Raw genomic sequence first — 13,769 nt, 5'->3', positions numbered from 1 at the left:
TGATTCCAAAAGAGAGGTATGAAAGAATAACTTAAGGCTCAAAAGGGGAAGCAAGGGTTAAAAGTGTTTGGATAGAAGAAAGAATTGCCTCCGTCATCTCATTATCCAATAAATGCCAAATACAAACAAACGAACCAATAATTGCCATAATTAAAGAAATTACGCATAATATCTCTTGACTGCATCAGAATTGATAGCCATGTCGACACATCTCCCCTCGATATCTGTCAAACACAAAGCACCGTTGGACAACACTCTGGTCACAATATAAGGCCCTTGCCAATTTGGGGCGAATTTGCCTTTTGCCTCGACCTGATGTGGGAGGATCTTCTTCAATACCTGCTGCCCAACTTCAAACTTCCTAGGGCGCACCTTCTTATTATATGTTCTCGCCATTCTCTTTTGGTATAGCTGACCATGGCACACTGCTGCCAATCTTTTTTCATCTATCAAACTCAACTGTTCCAATCGAGCTTTGACCCATTCATCATCATTAATCCCGGCTTCAGCGACAATCCGGAGGGACGGAATTTCGACTTCCGCTGGTATTACGGCCTCAGTTCCGTACACCAACAAATAAGGAGTTGTGCCTATGGAAGTTCAGACGGTAGTGCGGTAACCCAACAAAGCAAAGGGTAATCTCTCGTGCCATTGTCTGGATCCTTCCACCATCTTTCGCAGTATCTTTTTGATATTCTTATTGGCTGCTTCGACCGCTCCATTCGCCTTGGGACGATATGGGGTGGAATTGCGATGGGTAATCTTGAATTGTTGGCATACCTCTCTCATCAGGCTGCTGTTAAGATTCGCACCGTTATCCGTGATGATCACTTTTGGGATTCCAAATCTGCAGATGATATGGGAGTGAACAAAGTCCACCACTGCCTTTTTGGTTACCGACTTGAAGGTTTTAGCCTCAACCCATTTGGTGAAGTAATCAATGGTCACAAGAATGAACCTGTGGCCGTTGGATGCTGCCGGCTCGATGGGCCCAATGACATCCATGCCCCATGCCACAAACGGCCAGGGTGCTGACATCGTATGTAACTCTGTTGGCGGAGAATGAATCAAATCTCCATGTATCTGGCACTGATGGCATTTCCTCACGAAAGTGATACAGTCGTGTTCCATGGTGAGCCAATAACACCCTGTTCGAAGGATCTTTCTTGCCAATACATATCCGCTCATGTGTGGCCCACAAACTCCAGCATGTACCTCTGCCATAACCGTCGTTGCTTGACTGGCATCTATGCATCTCAACAATCCCAAATCCGGGGTTCTTTTGTACAATACTCCTCCGCTGAGGAAGAAACCATTCGACAAACGCCGAAGGGCTCTTTTTTGGTCTCCAGAGGCATGTTCTGGATATATCCCCATTCTGAGGTATTCCTTGATATCATGAAACCAGGGTTCGCCATCTGCTTCTTCTTCTATGGCATTGCAGTAGGCGTGCTGATCACGGACCTGGATGTGTAGAGGATCAACATACATTTTGTCAGGGTGGTGCAGCATTGATGCTAAGGTGGCCAAGGCATCCGCAACCTCATTGTGAACTCTCGGGATGTGTTTGAACTTCACCGATCGAAATTGCTTGCTCAGATCATGCAAGCATTGTCGGTATGGTATGAGCTTTAGATCTCGTGTTTCCCATTCACCCTGAATTTGATGTACCAAGAGGTCCGAGTCTCCCAAGACCAAGACGTCTTGGACATCCATGTCAGCAGCCAAGCGCAGACCCAGAATGCAAGCCTCATATTCGGCCATATTGTTAGTGCAATAGAAGCGCAGTTGGGCCGTAACAGGATAATGCCGTCCTGTTTCAGAGATGAGTACTGCCCCTATTCCCACCCCTTTTGCATTTGCAGCTCCGTCGAAGAAAAGCTTCCAACCCGGTTCCTCAGTTAATTCCATCTCATTTGTATGCATTACCTCTTCGTCGGGAAAGTACGTTCTTAAGGGCTCGTACTTTTCATCAACGGGATTCTCTGCCAAATGATCGGCCAGCGCCTGGGCTTTCATGGCTGTCCTCGTCACATAGACGATATCAAACTCTGTGAGCAGAATTTGCCATTTTGCTAACCTTCCCGTGGGCATAGGTTTCTGAAAGATATACTTCAATGGGTCCAAACGGGATATGAGATAAGTAGTATATGAAGACAGGTAGTGCTTCAACTTCTGAGCTACCCAAGTTAGGGCGCAACATGTTTTCTCGAGTTGAGTGTACTTGACCTCATGTACTGTGAATTTCTTGCTAAGATAGTAGATGGCCTGCTCCTTCCTTCCTGTGTCATCATGTTGCCCCAATACACAACCAAATGAATTTTCCAAGACCGTTAGGTAAAGAATTAAGGGCTTCCCAGGCTTCGGCGGGACCAATACGGGTGGATTAGACAGATACCCTTTGATTTGGTCGAAGGCCTACTGACACTCTGTTGTCCAACCTACCGTAGCATCCTTTCTCAGCAACTGAAATATGGGCTCACAAGTTGCTGTGAGTTGGGCGATGAACCTGCTGATGTAATTGAGTCTACCCAGCAAACTCATTACCTCTATTTTGTTCCTTGGCGGTGGCAAATCTCGGATGGATTCAATTTTGGATGGGTCTAACTCAATCCCCCGTCGACTGACGATGAATCCTAGCAGCTTTCCTGATGGAACCCCGAATGCGCATTTGGCCGGGTTGAGCTTGATATCATACCTTCGGAGTCTTTGGAAAAATCTCCTTAGGTCTGCTACATGGTCTTCCTGACGCCAAGATTTGATGATCACATCATCGACGTACACCTCGATTTCTTTGTGTATCATGTCATGAAACACAGCAGTCATTGCTCACATGTATGTTGCCCCGGCGTTCTTCAATCCGAACGGCATTACCAGATAGCAGTAAGTTCCCCATGGCGTAATAAACGCTGTCTTTTCCGCATCTTCCTCGTCCATTAGGATCTGATGATAACCCGCATAGCAATCTACAAAGGATCCGATCTCGCGCCCCGCGCAATTATCGATCAAGATATGGATGTTGGGTAACGGAAAATTGTCCTTGGGACTTGCTTTGTTGAGGTTGCGGTAGTCGACGCACACCCTGATTTTTCCATCCTTCTTTGGGACTGGTACCACATTGGCCAACCACTCGGGATATCGAGTGACCCGAATGACCTTCGCTTGCAACTGCTTAATCACTTCTTCTTTGATCTTTACACTCATTTCTGTTTTAAATTTCCTTAGTTTTTGCTTGACCGGAGGGTATGCCGGGTCAGTGGGCAATTTGTGAACCACTAAATTGGTGCTTAATCCAGGCATATCGTCATATGACCATGCAAAAACATCTTTGAATTCCATGAGGGTTTTGATCAATTCTTCTCTGACATTCGGCTCAATGTGGATGCTAATTTTGGTCTCTTGGACGTTATCAGCGTCTCCTAGATTCACAGCCTCAGTGTCATTTAGGTTAGGCTTGGGTTTCTCTTCAAATTGGCACAGTTCTCGGTTTATCTCTTCGAAGGCTTCACCTTCGTCACATTCAGATTCATCGTCACAAACGACCTCTTGCATCATTGAGTCGGATTCAGATTGATTTATTAGACTAGGTCGAAGATCCGCTGTGCATGCCATGTCATTAGAACCAGTAAAAAGAGAACTGTTCAGAAAGAAAAAGAACAAAACAAAATTAAAATGGGACAAAAGAAAAGAACTTTATTAAACTTGCGGGATAAAAGGGTTCACACTTTTACAAAAACGAAAGTAAAATTTGGATTACACCCTTGAATAATCCGGACAAAACAAAACACACAAAACATAAATCAAAGCCTACTACCAAGACTCCCCTCGGACAGGAAGAGGAGTAACTGTCCAATTGTTGGTCTTGGCCTCAGGCCCCACAAACTGTATCTCTACTCCGCTGGAACACTCTCCAGCTTCCACCATATTGACATCCGCGAACAGCCTTTCAAAACTCTGATTCAGGTCCTCATTGATACCGATCAACGGTCCTAGAATCTTTGGGACCGGTGACCCCTTGGCACTTGCTTTGACAAAAGACCGTGAGAGACGTGGCACTAGTTTAGGCAGAAACCAGACCCTCTTCTTCATTTTTCGCGCTTGCTTCCTATCTGCTGCGGTTGGTTTGAACCCCAATCCGAAAGTTTCCAGATTTTTAGGTAAGGTGACAGGTTGGACAATCCCTTGAAGCTCGACTCCCAGGCCTTTTCCTGGCACAAATCCATTACCCAGCATTTCTGAGACCATTATGACTGTTGCGGCAGCTACCCTAGGGTGCGGGATGATTTCTCCTTCAGAAATTTTGTTGGCCGACCCTGTGTCAAAAATCTGGTAGACCCAAGGACTTTTGTCATCAGCGGTCTCTATGAAAGGTACAATGGCTCCGCCCATGGTGCACGATGTATCCTCGCCGTGTAACACGACCTCTTGTCTTTCCCACTCGAATTTCACCATCTGATGTAGGGTGGAGGGCACCGCCTTGGCTGCATGAATCCATGGTCGTCCTAACAGCAGGTTGTAAGATACTGTGGCGTCTAATACCTGGAATTCCATGGTAAACAGGACTGGACCGATGGTCAGTTCAAGTACAACATCCCCCACAGTGGCTGTTCCGTTTCCGTCAAACCCTCGGACACAGATATTGTTCTTGTGGATCCTTCCGTGGTCGATCTTTAACTGGTTCAAGGTAGATAGTGGGCAAATATTGGCGCTTGAGCCGTTATCCACCAATACTCGAGTTACCACCGAGTCTTCACATTTGACAGCTAGGTATAGAGCTTTATTATGCTCCGTACCTTCCACCGGCAGGTCATCATCTGAGAATGTTACCCTGTTCACCTCGAAAATCTTGCTGGCAATGGTTTCCAGGTGGTTTACAGAAATCTCACTGGGTACATGAGCTTCGTTCAATATCTTCAACAGGGCCCGACGATGCTCCTCAGAATGGATCAGTAATGACAACAGTGAGATCTGGGCCGGTGTTTTTCTCAGCTGTTCGACCACAGAATAGTCTTGTACTTTCATCTTCCTCAGGAACTCTTCAGCCTCTTCTTCGGACACAGGTTTCTTGGTTGCAACTGGGTTGGTTCTTCTTAGCTCCACCGGAGCAAAACATCGACCTGATCGAGTCAACCCTTGCGCTTCACAACTGACTTCTTCCACCTGTTTTCCTTTGTACATCACCACCGCCTTTTCATATTTCCAAGGCACAGCCCTGCTGTCAATCATCGGCAGCTGGACCACAGGCTTTATGGTCACCAGTTCTCTACATACCCCTTTTAACACGACTGCCGGTGTGGGCGGGATCCCTGATATTACCAACTTGCTTGGCTCGGGTTTGCTTGTTATGGCGGACGGGCTCTTTCCCAATATCACTACCGGCTTGACGCCTTCTCCCTGCGACTGTACACTCGTCCCTCCATTGGTCGAGACTTCTTTTGGGGCGGCTTGGATCATCATCACTGTTTGTGAGGGTTTTCTCAACTCTCCTCCCTCACACACCAACTCAATCATGTGAGTTTCGTGGTGCGCTGGCAGTGGGTTTTGGTTGATGTTAGGAGCTTCTGGTGTCTGGACCTCGATCTTATTGGTGTCGATAAGATCCTGTATGGCATGCCTTAACTTCCAACACTTCTCGGTGTCATGCCCGAGCATCCCTGAGCAGTATTCACAACTTATTGATCGATCCAAATTCTGAGGTGGGGGATTTGGTTCTCGAGTCTGGACAGGACTAACCAAACCCAATTGCCTCAGCTTGTGGAACAAAGCGGTGTAGGTTTCTCCCAACTCCGTGAAAGTTCTCTGCTTCCGCAACCTGTCATTCCTAGCATCTGGATTTCCCCGGAAGCCTGCCCCTGAAGGGTTTCTATACGCCCTCGGTGGAGGATAGGTGTTTTGTGGTGGTGCATATATGTTCTGGGGAGCCGGCGCGCGCCATTGTGGGCGAACCGGAGGCTGAGTGTATGCTTGGGCCTGGTGTACGGAACAATGTGGTTCTCGAGGTGGATAGAAATTTTGTGGTGGGTTGTATGGGTAGTTTGACCTGTGAGGTCTGGGTTGGTTGTAGTGCGGCCTGCCAGCCCTGGACCAACTGCCTGCCTCGATCGTGGCAACCTCTTCTTTCTTTCTTCTCAGCGCACCTCCCGTGCCGCTTTGAATAGCCTGGGTTGTGGCTTTGAGTGCCGAATAGTTCAAGATTTTGTCAGACCTCAGACCCTCTTCTATCATGACCCCTATCTTGACCACCTCGTTGAAAGATTTTCCAACTGTTGTCACCAAGTGGCCAAAGTAGGTTGGATCCAATGTTTGTAAGAAATAGTCCACCATCTCTCCCTCTCTCATGGGAGGATCGACTCTAGCTGCTTGTTCTCTCCAACGGAATCCGAACTCGCGAAAGCTTTCCCCGGGTTTCTTCCCAGTTCTCAATAATGTGAGACGGTCAGGGACTATCTCGAGATTGTACTGGAAATGACCTGCAAAAGCCTGCGCCAGATCATCCCACGTGTACCACCTGCTGGAATCCTGCCTGGTATACCATTCTAGTGCAGATCCGCTCAGACTTTGGCCGAAATAAGCTATCAACAGCTCATCCTTGCCGCCTGCCCCTCTCATTTTGCTACAGAATCCCCGCAAATGTGCCATGGGATCACCGTGCCCTTCATATAAATCAAACTTAGGCATCTTGAACCCAGCCGGGAGTTGGACGTCTGGGAAAGGGCACAGATCTTTGTATGCTACGCTGACTTGATTGCCCAGCCCGTGCAAGTTCCTGAAGGACTGCTCCAGGCTTTTGAACTTTCTCAATACTTCATCCTGTTCAGGGGCCTTAGCCGGCTTCTCAATCTCTGCCGGCACTTCCAAATGTGGATTGTAAGCCTGTGGTTCGGGGGCATGAAACGTAGGCTCGGGGGGATAGTATTGTGTATCGTGAGCCTGAAACAATGGCTCACTGGTCGTTCTTTGCAAAGGGGCTGATGTTGGTCCCACAAAAATGGGAATATTGGGTGTTGGGAGAGGTTGATGGGGTGGTGGAGCTTGGGAATCATGAGGGCTTCTTTCTTGATGATAAAGGGGATTTGGGCGGCTTGTGGAAGGGCCGGAGTGAGGGTATTCTGGCATGTGTCCCAGTGTTTCAGGGCTCTTTTGTGTTTTGGCTATGGCTAGCTGCATTGCATTCATCTCTAGTCCCATCCTTTCGATATTTTCCATTGCTTCTTTTAACAACTGGCTCATTGGCCTTTCTTCCTCATTACTATTCTCTGAAGTAGTCATGCTTGTTGCTACCGGTCCTTTGGATCTGGTTTGGTATGAGTGTGTTGCCAGAGTTCTTTAACAACTAACTTGTCTGGATCAGACAACAACAAACTTTGTTAGCGTTAGAGTTTAACAGATTTGATCATAACACATAGAGGATGCAATGCACCTAGGCAGTTAACCGTTTCTACATGCTTTGCTTCAAACAACATGCGTCATCCCGGTTTGCTCATTCGTCCCTTTTTAAAGTATTTTGGGAAACCCTGTGTTTTATTTTATTTTGTATTTTCTTTTCTTTCTTTATTAAAAGCGGTCGAATCTTATGGGGATTGCCTACGTATCACGTCCCCGCGTGAATCAGACCAGGCGTAGTTCTGCCTCAAAGTAAAGACACATAGAAATTCTTCCGGAGTCACTTAATTTCATTATCAAAATTTGCTATTACACATTGCTTCAAACAAAATAGCAACAGTACAGACTCCACGGTTCTTTGACCCTATTTGATTGAAGGAAAAATGGAAAACAACATATGGGAAAACATCAAAGCTCAACTAAAAGGATTTCGACCACGGATTAATTTTCCAACTTAGGGATCCACGAGGCATCATTCGGCCTTTTCCCGGCTCTAGGTGTGAGGTCTTTCTGCAAGCTTTTTAATTCATTCATGATCCGGTGGACGCTGCCCATGACGGAAGCAAGAAGGGTCTTCCGAGGCATTTGCTCGCATGCCAGGCATTTCATGTAGATGTAATGCCCAATTTCGTCGATCCTTCCTCGAATGTCGTCCCTTTCTGCGAACAACTGCCTTATCTGTCGGCTCTTTAATCCTAGCGTTTGTGCATTGGTGGCGAGCTGATCCTGGAACATCTCCATTTGCCTTTCCATCCTGGTCATTGCATTGTAATAGCGTCTTCTGTCGGCTTGGGCATATTGTGTTTGCTTGAAGATCCGCTCTTGCAGAGCGGAATTCGTTTCCTTTACCGCTTTGACGCTCAGTTCACAATCCCTCATGACTTGCTGTAGGCGCTTCCTCCGGGCCATTGTACCTTTTGCCCACTTGGTCCGCAGTCTTGCTGTGCTAGCCTCGGATCTTTCCAAATCTTCCTGGCATTCCGCAACCTGATCCTTTAACCCTGTTATTAGTCTTTTATCCGCCCGGCTCCTTGGCTGGTTGTCGGCCTCCTTTCCCATCTTCCGGATCTGAGCTTTGAGGACTTCGCATTCTTTGGTTAATCTGTTCTTCTCTCCTTTGTGGGCGGCGGACTGTAATTGGTATTCAAACTTCATGTCTTGAACTTGCTGTTTTAGTTTGCCTGTTTCAGCGAGATATTCCCGCTCTTTGGCCAACCAGCCCCACTGCTCTTGTGAAGATCTGGCAAACTCTTGCAGGTGAGGTCTTTTGGTCAGCCTTCCAGATGATGGCTCCCCTTTGTACCAGGCCTGATACCCGGGCGAAACCTCCCCTTTTGCCTGATTCATTACACAAGTATTTGCTTCTAAGTATTGACACTGGCTCCAAATTTGGCGAACCCTCGCTTCAGGAAATTGGCCGTTGGGACTGATCTCAATCACCTGGGTGCTTAAATCCTCGTCTTTCGGCACTATCTGACACCTCCCAAGTTGCCTTAAAACCCGATGCGGCGCATATGGTTGAATGCTCTTAAGTCCCATTAAGAGAAAATGGGGCCTGGCTGCTGGCATGTATATGACTTCGTCGATTGGTAACCATCCTAGCGCCCACTGTATTTGACTGACGTCGAGGGTACGGAAATATGAGGTCCATGTTGTGACTCCTTCAGGTAGGAGGTCTCATTCACTCTGGTATAGAACTCCTCTATGCAGGTCCTTTCAGCGGATCCATGGTTCAGAAACTAGGCTCGGTGACATAGGTGTTCGGTCATCCACATTTGCAACAACAAATTGCAACCTTCGAAAAAACTTCCTCCGGCTTTGCAAGACGTGAGAGCCCGGAACATATCAGATACTATCATGGGCGCCAACGTACTATCTCTTTGTGTGAGCAACGTACTGACGACCCCTGCTATCTTTATGTCAATATTCCCGTCTTTTCTTGGGAACACTAAGAGCCCTAAGAAAGTTATCATGAAAGCAATCCGTCTATGTTCTTCCCACTTTTGACGATTACTTTTGCTGCATAACTGGTTTTCTGGCTTGTCGAATCCTCCTATGTGACCATATCTTTGATATATGAAACTCATGCTGCAAAAACCTTTCGCCAAGTCAGGGTTATGAATTGTTCTGACTATTTTTAAGGAGTCCAGAAACCGGTGTATTGCTACAGCTCTTGGAGCAATCAGATATTTGTGCCTCAAAGGAGTCTCAGCGCTGCCGATATACCCTGCTATTTCTTCTAAAGTTGGAGTAAGTTCAAAGTCCGAGAAATGGAAGACATTGTGCGCAGGATCCCAGTGGGGGACTAGTGCCCTTATGATATCTCCTCGTGGCCTGATATCCAATAAACCCGTGAGGCCTTTCAGATACTTCTTGATTTCGTCATGCCCTTCTTTGCCTAAATCATTCCACCAGAGCCGCAATTGGAGGGGGATTTTATTCATGATTGAAAAGGGTTCATTTGGAGTCGTGCTCATTCTGCACATTTATTAATAAGATTTTAACAAGCGAAACTTATTCTGATAACAACAAAAATATATGCAATTTTTCTCGAAAGGATTTCTGAACACGACCTCTCAGCACTTCATGAACGAAGATTTTAAGGTTGTGTGAGAAAAAAACGAGGTGGCCGTTTGTACCAAGGCAGCCTTCCGGAGTTCCTTTCGGGAACATTTGGCTATTTTTGACATAAGCGGCATCACCCGGACTTGTTTATGACTCTTTAAAATTTGACATATTCGTTTTTGCTATTTTTTGTAAAAGGGTGAAGTTACATTACTAGACTTATTTATGACAAAATTAGAAATCTTTGACATGTTTTTTTTTCTTTTCCTTTTTTTATTTATTTATTATATTTTTCATTTTTCTTATTTTAGAAACAACTGAAAACTTTCTAAAAAAAAGTCGATAATGGAAAATATTTTTGGATTATTTGTTTTGAAAATTGGGATTCTAAAAACTTTTGGCAAGACAAATGTTCTTGCAATAGATAAAGATATATATTCATTTTTGGAAATAAAACTTTTGGATAATATATGCATGTATATATTTGTGACAAATAATGAAAGACTCTTTTTATTATTATTATTATTATTATTATAAAACCCATTTTAGAAATAAGACTCTTTTTGATTTTTATTTTTATAACAAGACAAACTATATATTTCTATATTTTCCGAAAAACAAAAACAGAACCACGATTCTCTTTTTTTTCCTTTACCTTTAATAAAACAAACTAATAAGACGTTTTTTTTCTTTTTATTTTTCAAAATTTTGGCAGAGTTTTGACAGTATTTGGGTATTGGTTTTTTTTCAAAGATAACCAATCCATTCCTTAACCGCTATTTCCCTGTTTTCCAATTTCACAACATTCGTACTATTCAAAACACCGGTCAGCATGCGTGCACGAGACAAATAAATGCACGGAAAACAAATAGGATGCATTAGGATGGCCTTTTCATATCGGGTCGCTAGTCCTAGACGGACCCAACCCCTGTGTTGAGTCCCCTAAGTCAAATGCAAAGTGATGCAAATAAGCGTTCCTACTAGGGATCCGGCATGTAGTCACGTTATTTTATGTTCAAAACCTGGGTCGGTGTTCTAGACAGTGTACCCGAGCGGACAACTCGAGCTGGGGAAGGAGCTCCTTTCCGGGAACCAAAAGGCCAGCCGACTTAGAAGCTTTCCGAGCCTCTTTTATTTAGGGTATGACACTAAGAGAATAAGGAGTCTCAACCAGTAAGCACATCCCCGAAGGTAAGAAGAGAAAGGTTTCGGCACAGTTTACATATAGTTCAAATATTATCAAAGCAGTAAAAGCAGCATTTAGCACATTAGGCTCAAAACATGTAATAAAATCAGATAATAAATAAAGCCAAATAATAACAATTATTCTAAGCTCGAATTCTTAACCCTGAACCAATGGTTCTGAGTAGGGATTTTATGATCCCCAGCAGAGTCGCCAGAGCTGTCACACCTCCTTTTTCCGCACCCGAGGGGGGCAGGGGAGTTTTTTCCAATTAAAGGACAATCGAAACGGGATTGGTTTATTTATTTCAGAGTCGCCACTTGGGAGATTTAGGGTGTCCCAAGTCACCAATTTTAATCCCGAATCGAGGAAAAGAATGACTCCATATTACAGTCTGCGTACCAGAAATCCGGATAAGGAATTCTGTTAACCCGGGAGAAGGTGTTAGGCATTCCCGAGTTCCGTGGTTCTAGCACGGTCGCTCAACTGTTATATTCGGCTTGATTATCTGATTTTATACAAATATGAACTTATGTGCAAATTTTATCTTTTTACCGCTTTCATAATTGTTATTATTATTTTTACAAGAATGTGAAACGTCGTGAAAACATACCTCGAATCACGTTACATCAATGTACACGTGATTGTTGACATATCTCGACTCGGCTGAGATTTGGATTTGGGTCACATAAATGTGCACCCGAGTTAAGGAAAATAAATTATTAAAGGCGCGCTTAAAGCAACTAGCGTATTGTTATTTTGGGGAAAGCCATGAAATTCGCTAAACGGCATGTCCCGAATTCTAAGTATTTTTATATATATACATTTAGAGGGCCCCGCACTTTGTACATTTTTGTTTGTCGAGGCTCGTCTCATTCCTTATGAAAAGAATTTGCAACGTCATGGAAATGCATCTCAGACCACGCCACAATCAATGCACCCGTGGTTAGAGACACATTTCGATTCCGTTGAGATTTGGATTTGGGTCACATAAATGTGCACCCGAGTTTAAGGAGATAACATTATTAAGTACGCGCTTAAAGAGACTATCGCGTTATTATTCTGGGAGGGCCGTGAGATTTGCTAAACGACCCGTCCTGGAAACTGAATGCTTCGATAATATACATTTAACGAGGGCCCCGCAGCTTGTGCGTTTTTATTTGTCGAGGCTCATCTCGTCTTTATTTTAAAAGGATATCCTATAGCAACTACGTTTCTTGTCGCATTTGTCTCTACTAATTGAAAGCGGAGATAGTCCTAGTTAATTATATGCTTGCAGGTCATTTATAGCAGGATTCAGAATGCTTAAAAATATCAGAAACGAGGCTGCGCCCCACAGACAAGCGATCGAATCTCATGGGAAACCCAGTTTGTGCGGGATTGGCCAGGCTTGGGCCACTGATTTTCCGACGAGGCCTGCTTGGTCTGTTTCAACTTGGGCTCGACCTTCGTGAGGTTGAGACCGTAAACTTGTGTTCTTTGTTTTAAAGGTGTGGTTTATCAATTATAATAAGGCAGTTTATCAAAAGGAAATGAACTTAGCTAACAATGGATAGCTTCATGCTTGGCATGTATTAAAGAATATGCTACACGATTAGAATAAGTCTAAGACACAACCTACTGCATTGGGAATACTTTTACCTAACAGCATACATATACAAACTAACATTCAATCACCATGCATTGATATCTACTAGGCGTGCAAGCTACCATCAGTATCCAAACAAAATGTAAACTATTATACATTACATGATATTCAATATAATAGTCTATGTATAAAAAAAACATCTTCAAATCTTCTCTTTTGTATTCATGCTCAACTTTCAAGTTACATTGATACTGTTAATCGTGTACCTGGTATAGCAAAGCAAAAGAAGAAGGAGAATGATCAGCTGAGCAGTATACAGCAAGCACAGCAACAGCAGGTAAGCAGCAATCAACAATCAACAGTAACAACAATCAGCAACGAATGTCACCAACAGTCCATAGACAGCCAACAACAATTTCCACAACAAGGAAAACCCAATAGGTGGTCGAGCACCAAACAAACACTCCCAGACATAGAGTAATAAGATGCAGCCAAGAAAAACCAGAATGTTCAATGCAGTAATAGCAGAAAATCAATAACCACAAAAGCTCAGCAAACAGCCAACAACAATCAGCAAAGACAGCTTGAACAACTTGAACTCTTACACAATTTTCAAATGATACTCATTCACAGTATTCTGAAATCTCTTTCTGTTTTTTTTTCTGAAGACTAAAAAGTCCAGCCCTTTTTTAGTTCTGCAACAGCTTATTTATAAGCCAACAACCCAGTGCAGTCAAGCTGCCTGGATCCTGCCAGTTGCAATCTGCCCATACCCCTTAACTCCCCATGCCTAAAGGCATCTTTCTCGGTAAACTTAATCAGCCCCCCATGCTTTGTCCTATTGCTCTAATCAAGGATTATGGGTGCAATAAAGTATTCATTTTGAATCCATACCCTCATGTTTTGTTCCCCATTGTCACTAGGTTAATCATATTTTAATTACCACTTGACATATTCTGAAATTATCCCCTAATCAGACCCTGTCTTATGCCAAGATTACCCTTATACCTTGCATATTACTGTATTACCCTAACTCTTAATAGTCAGTAT

The sequence above is a fragment of the Nicotiana sylvestris genome, chromosome 11, assembly GCF_000393655.2.
Source record: "Nicotiana sylvestris chromosome 11, ASM39365v2, whole genome shotgun sequence".
NCBI lineage: Eukaryota > Viridiplantae > Streptophyta > Magnoliopsida > Solanales > Solanaceae > Nicotiana > Nicotiana sylvestris.
The sequence above is the reverse complement of the archived record's forward strand: the minus strand, read 5'-3'. Positions refer to the sequence as shown.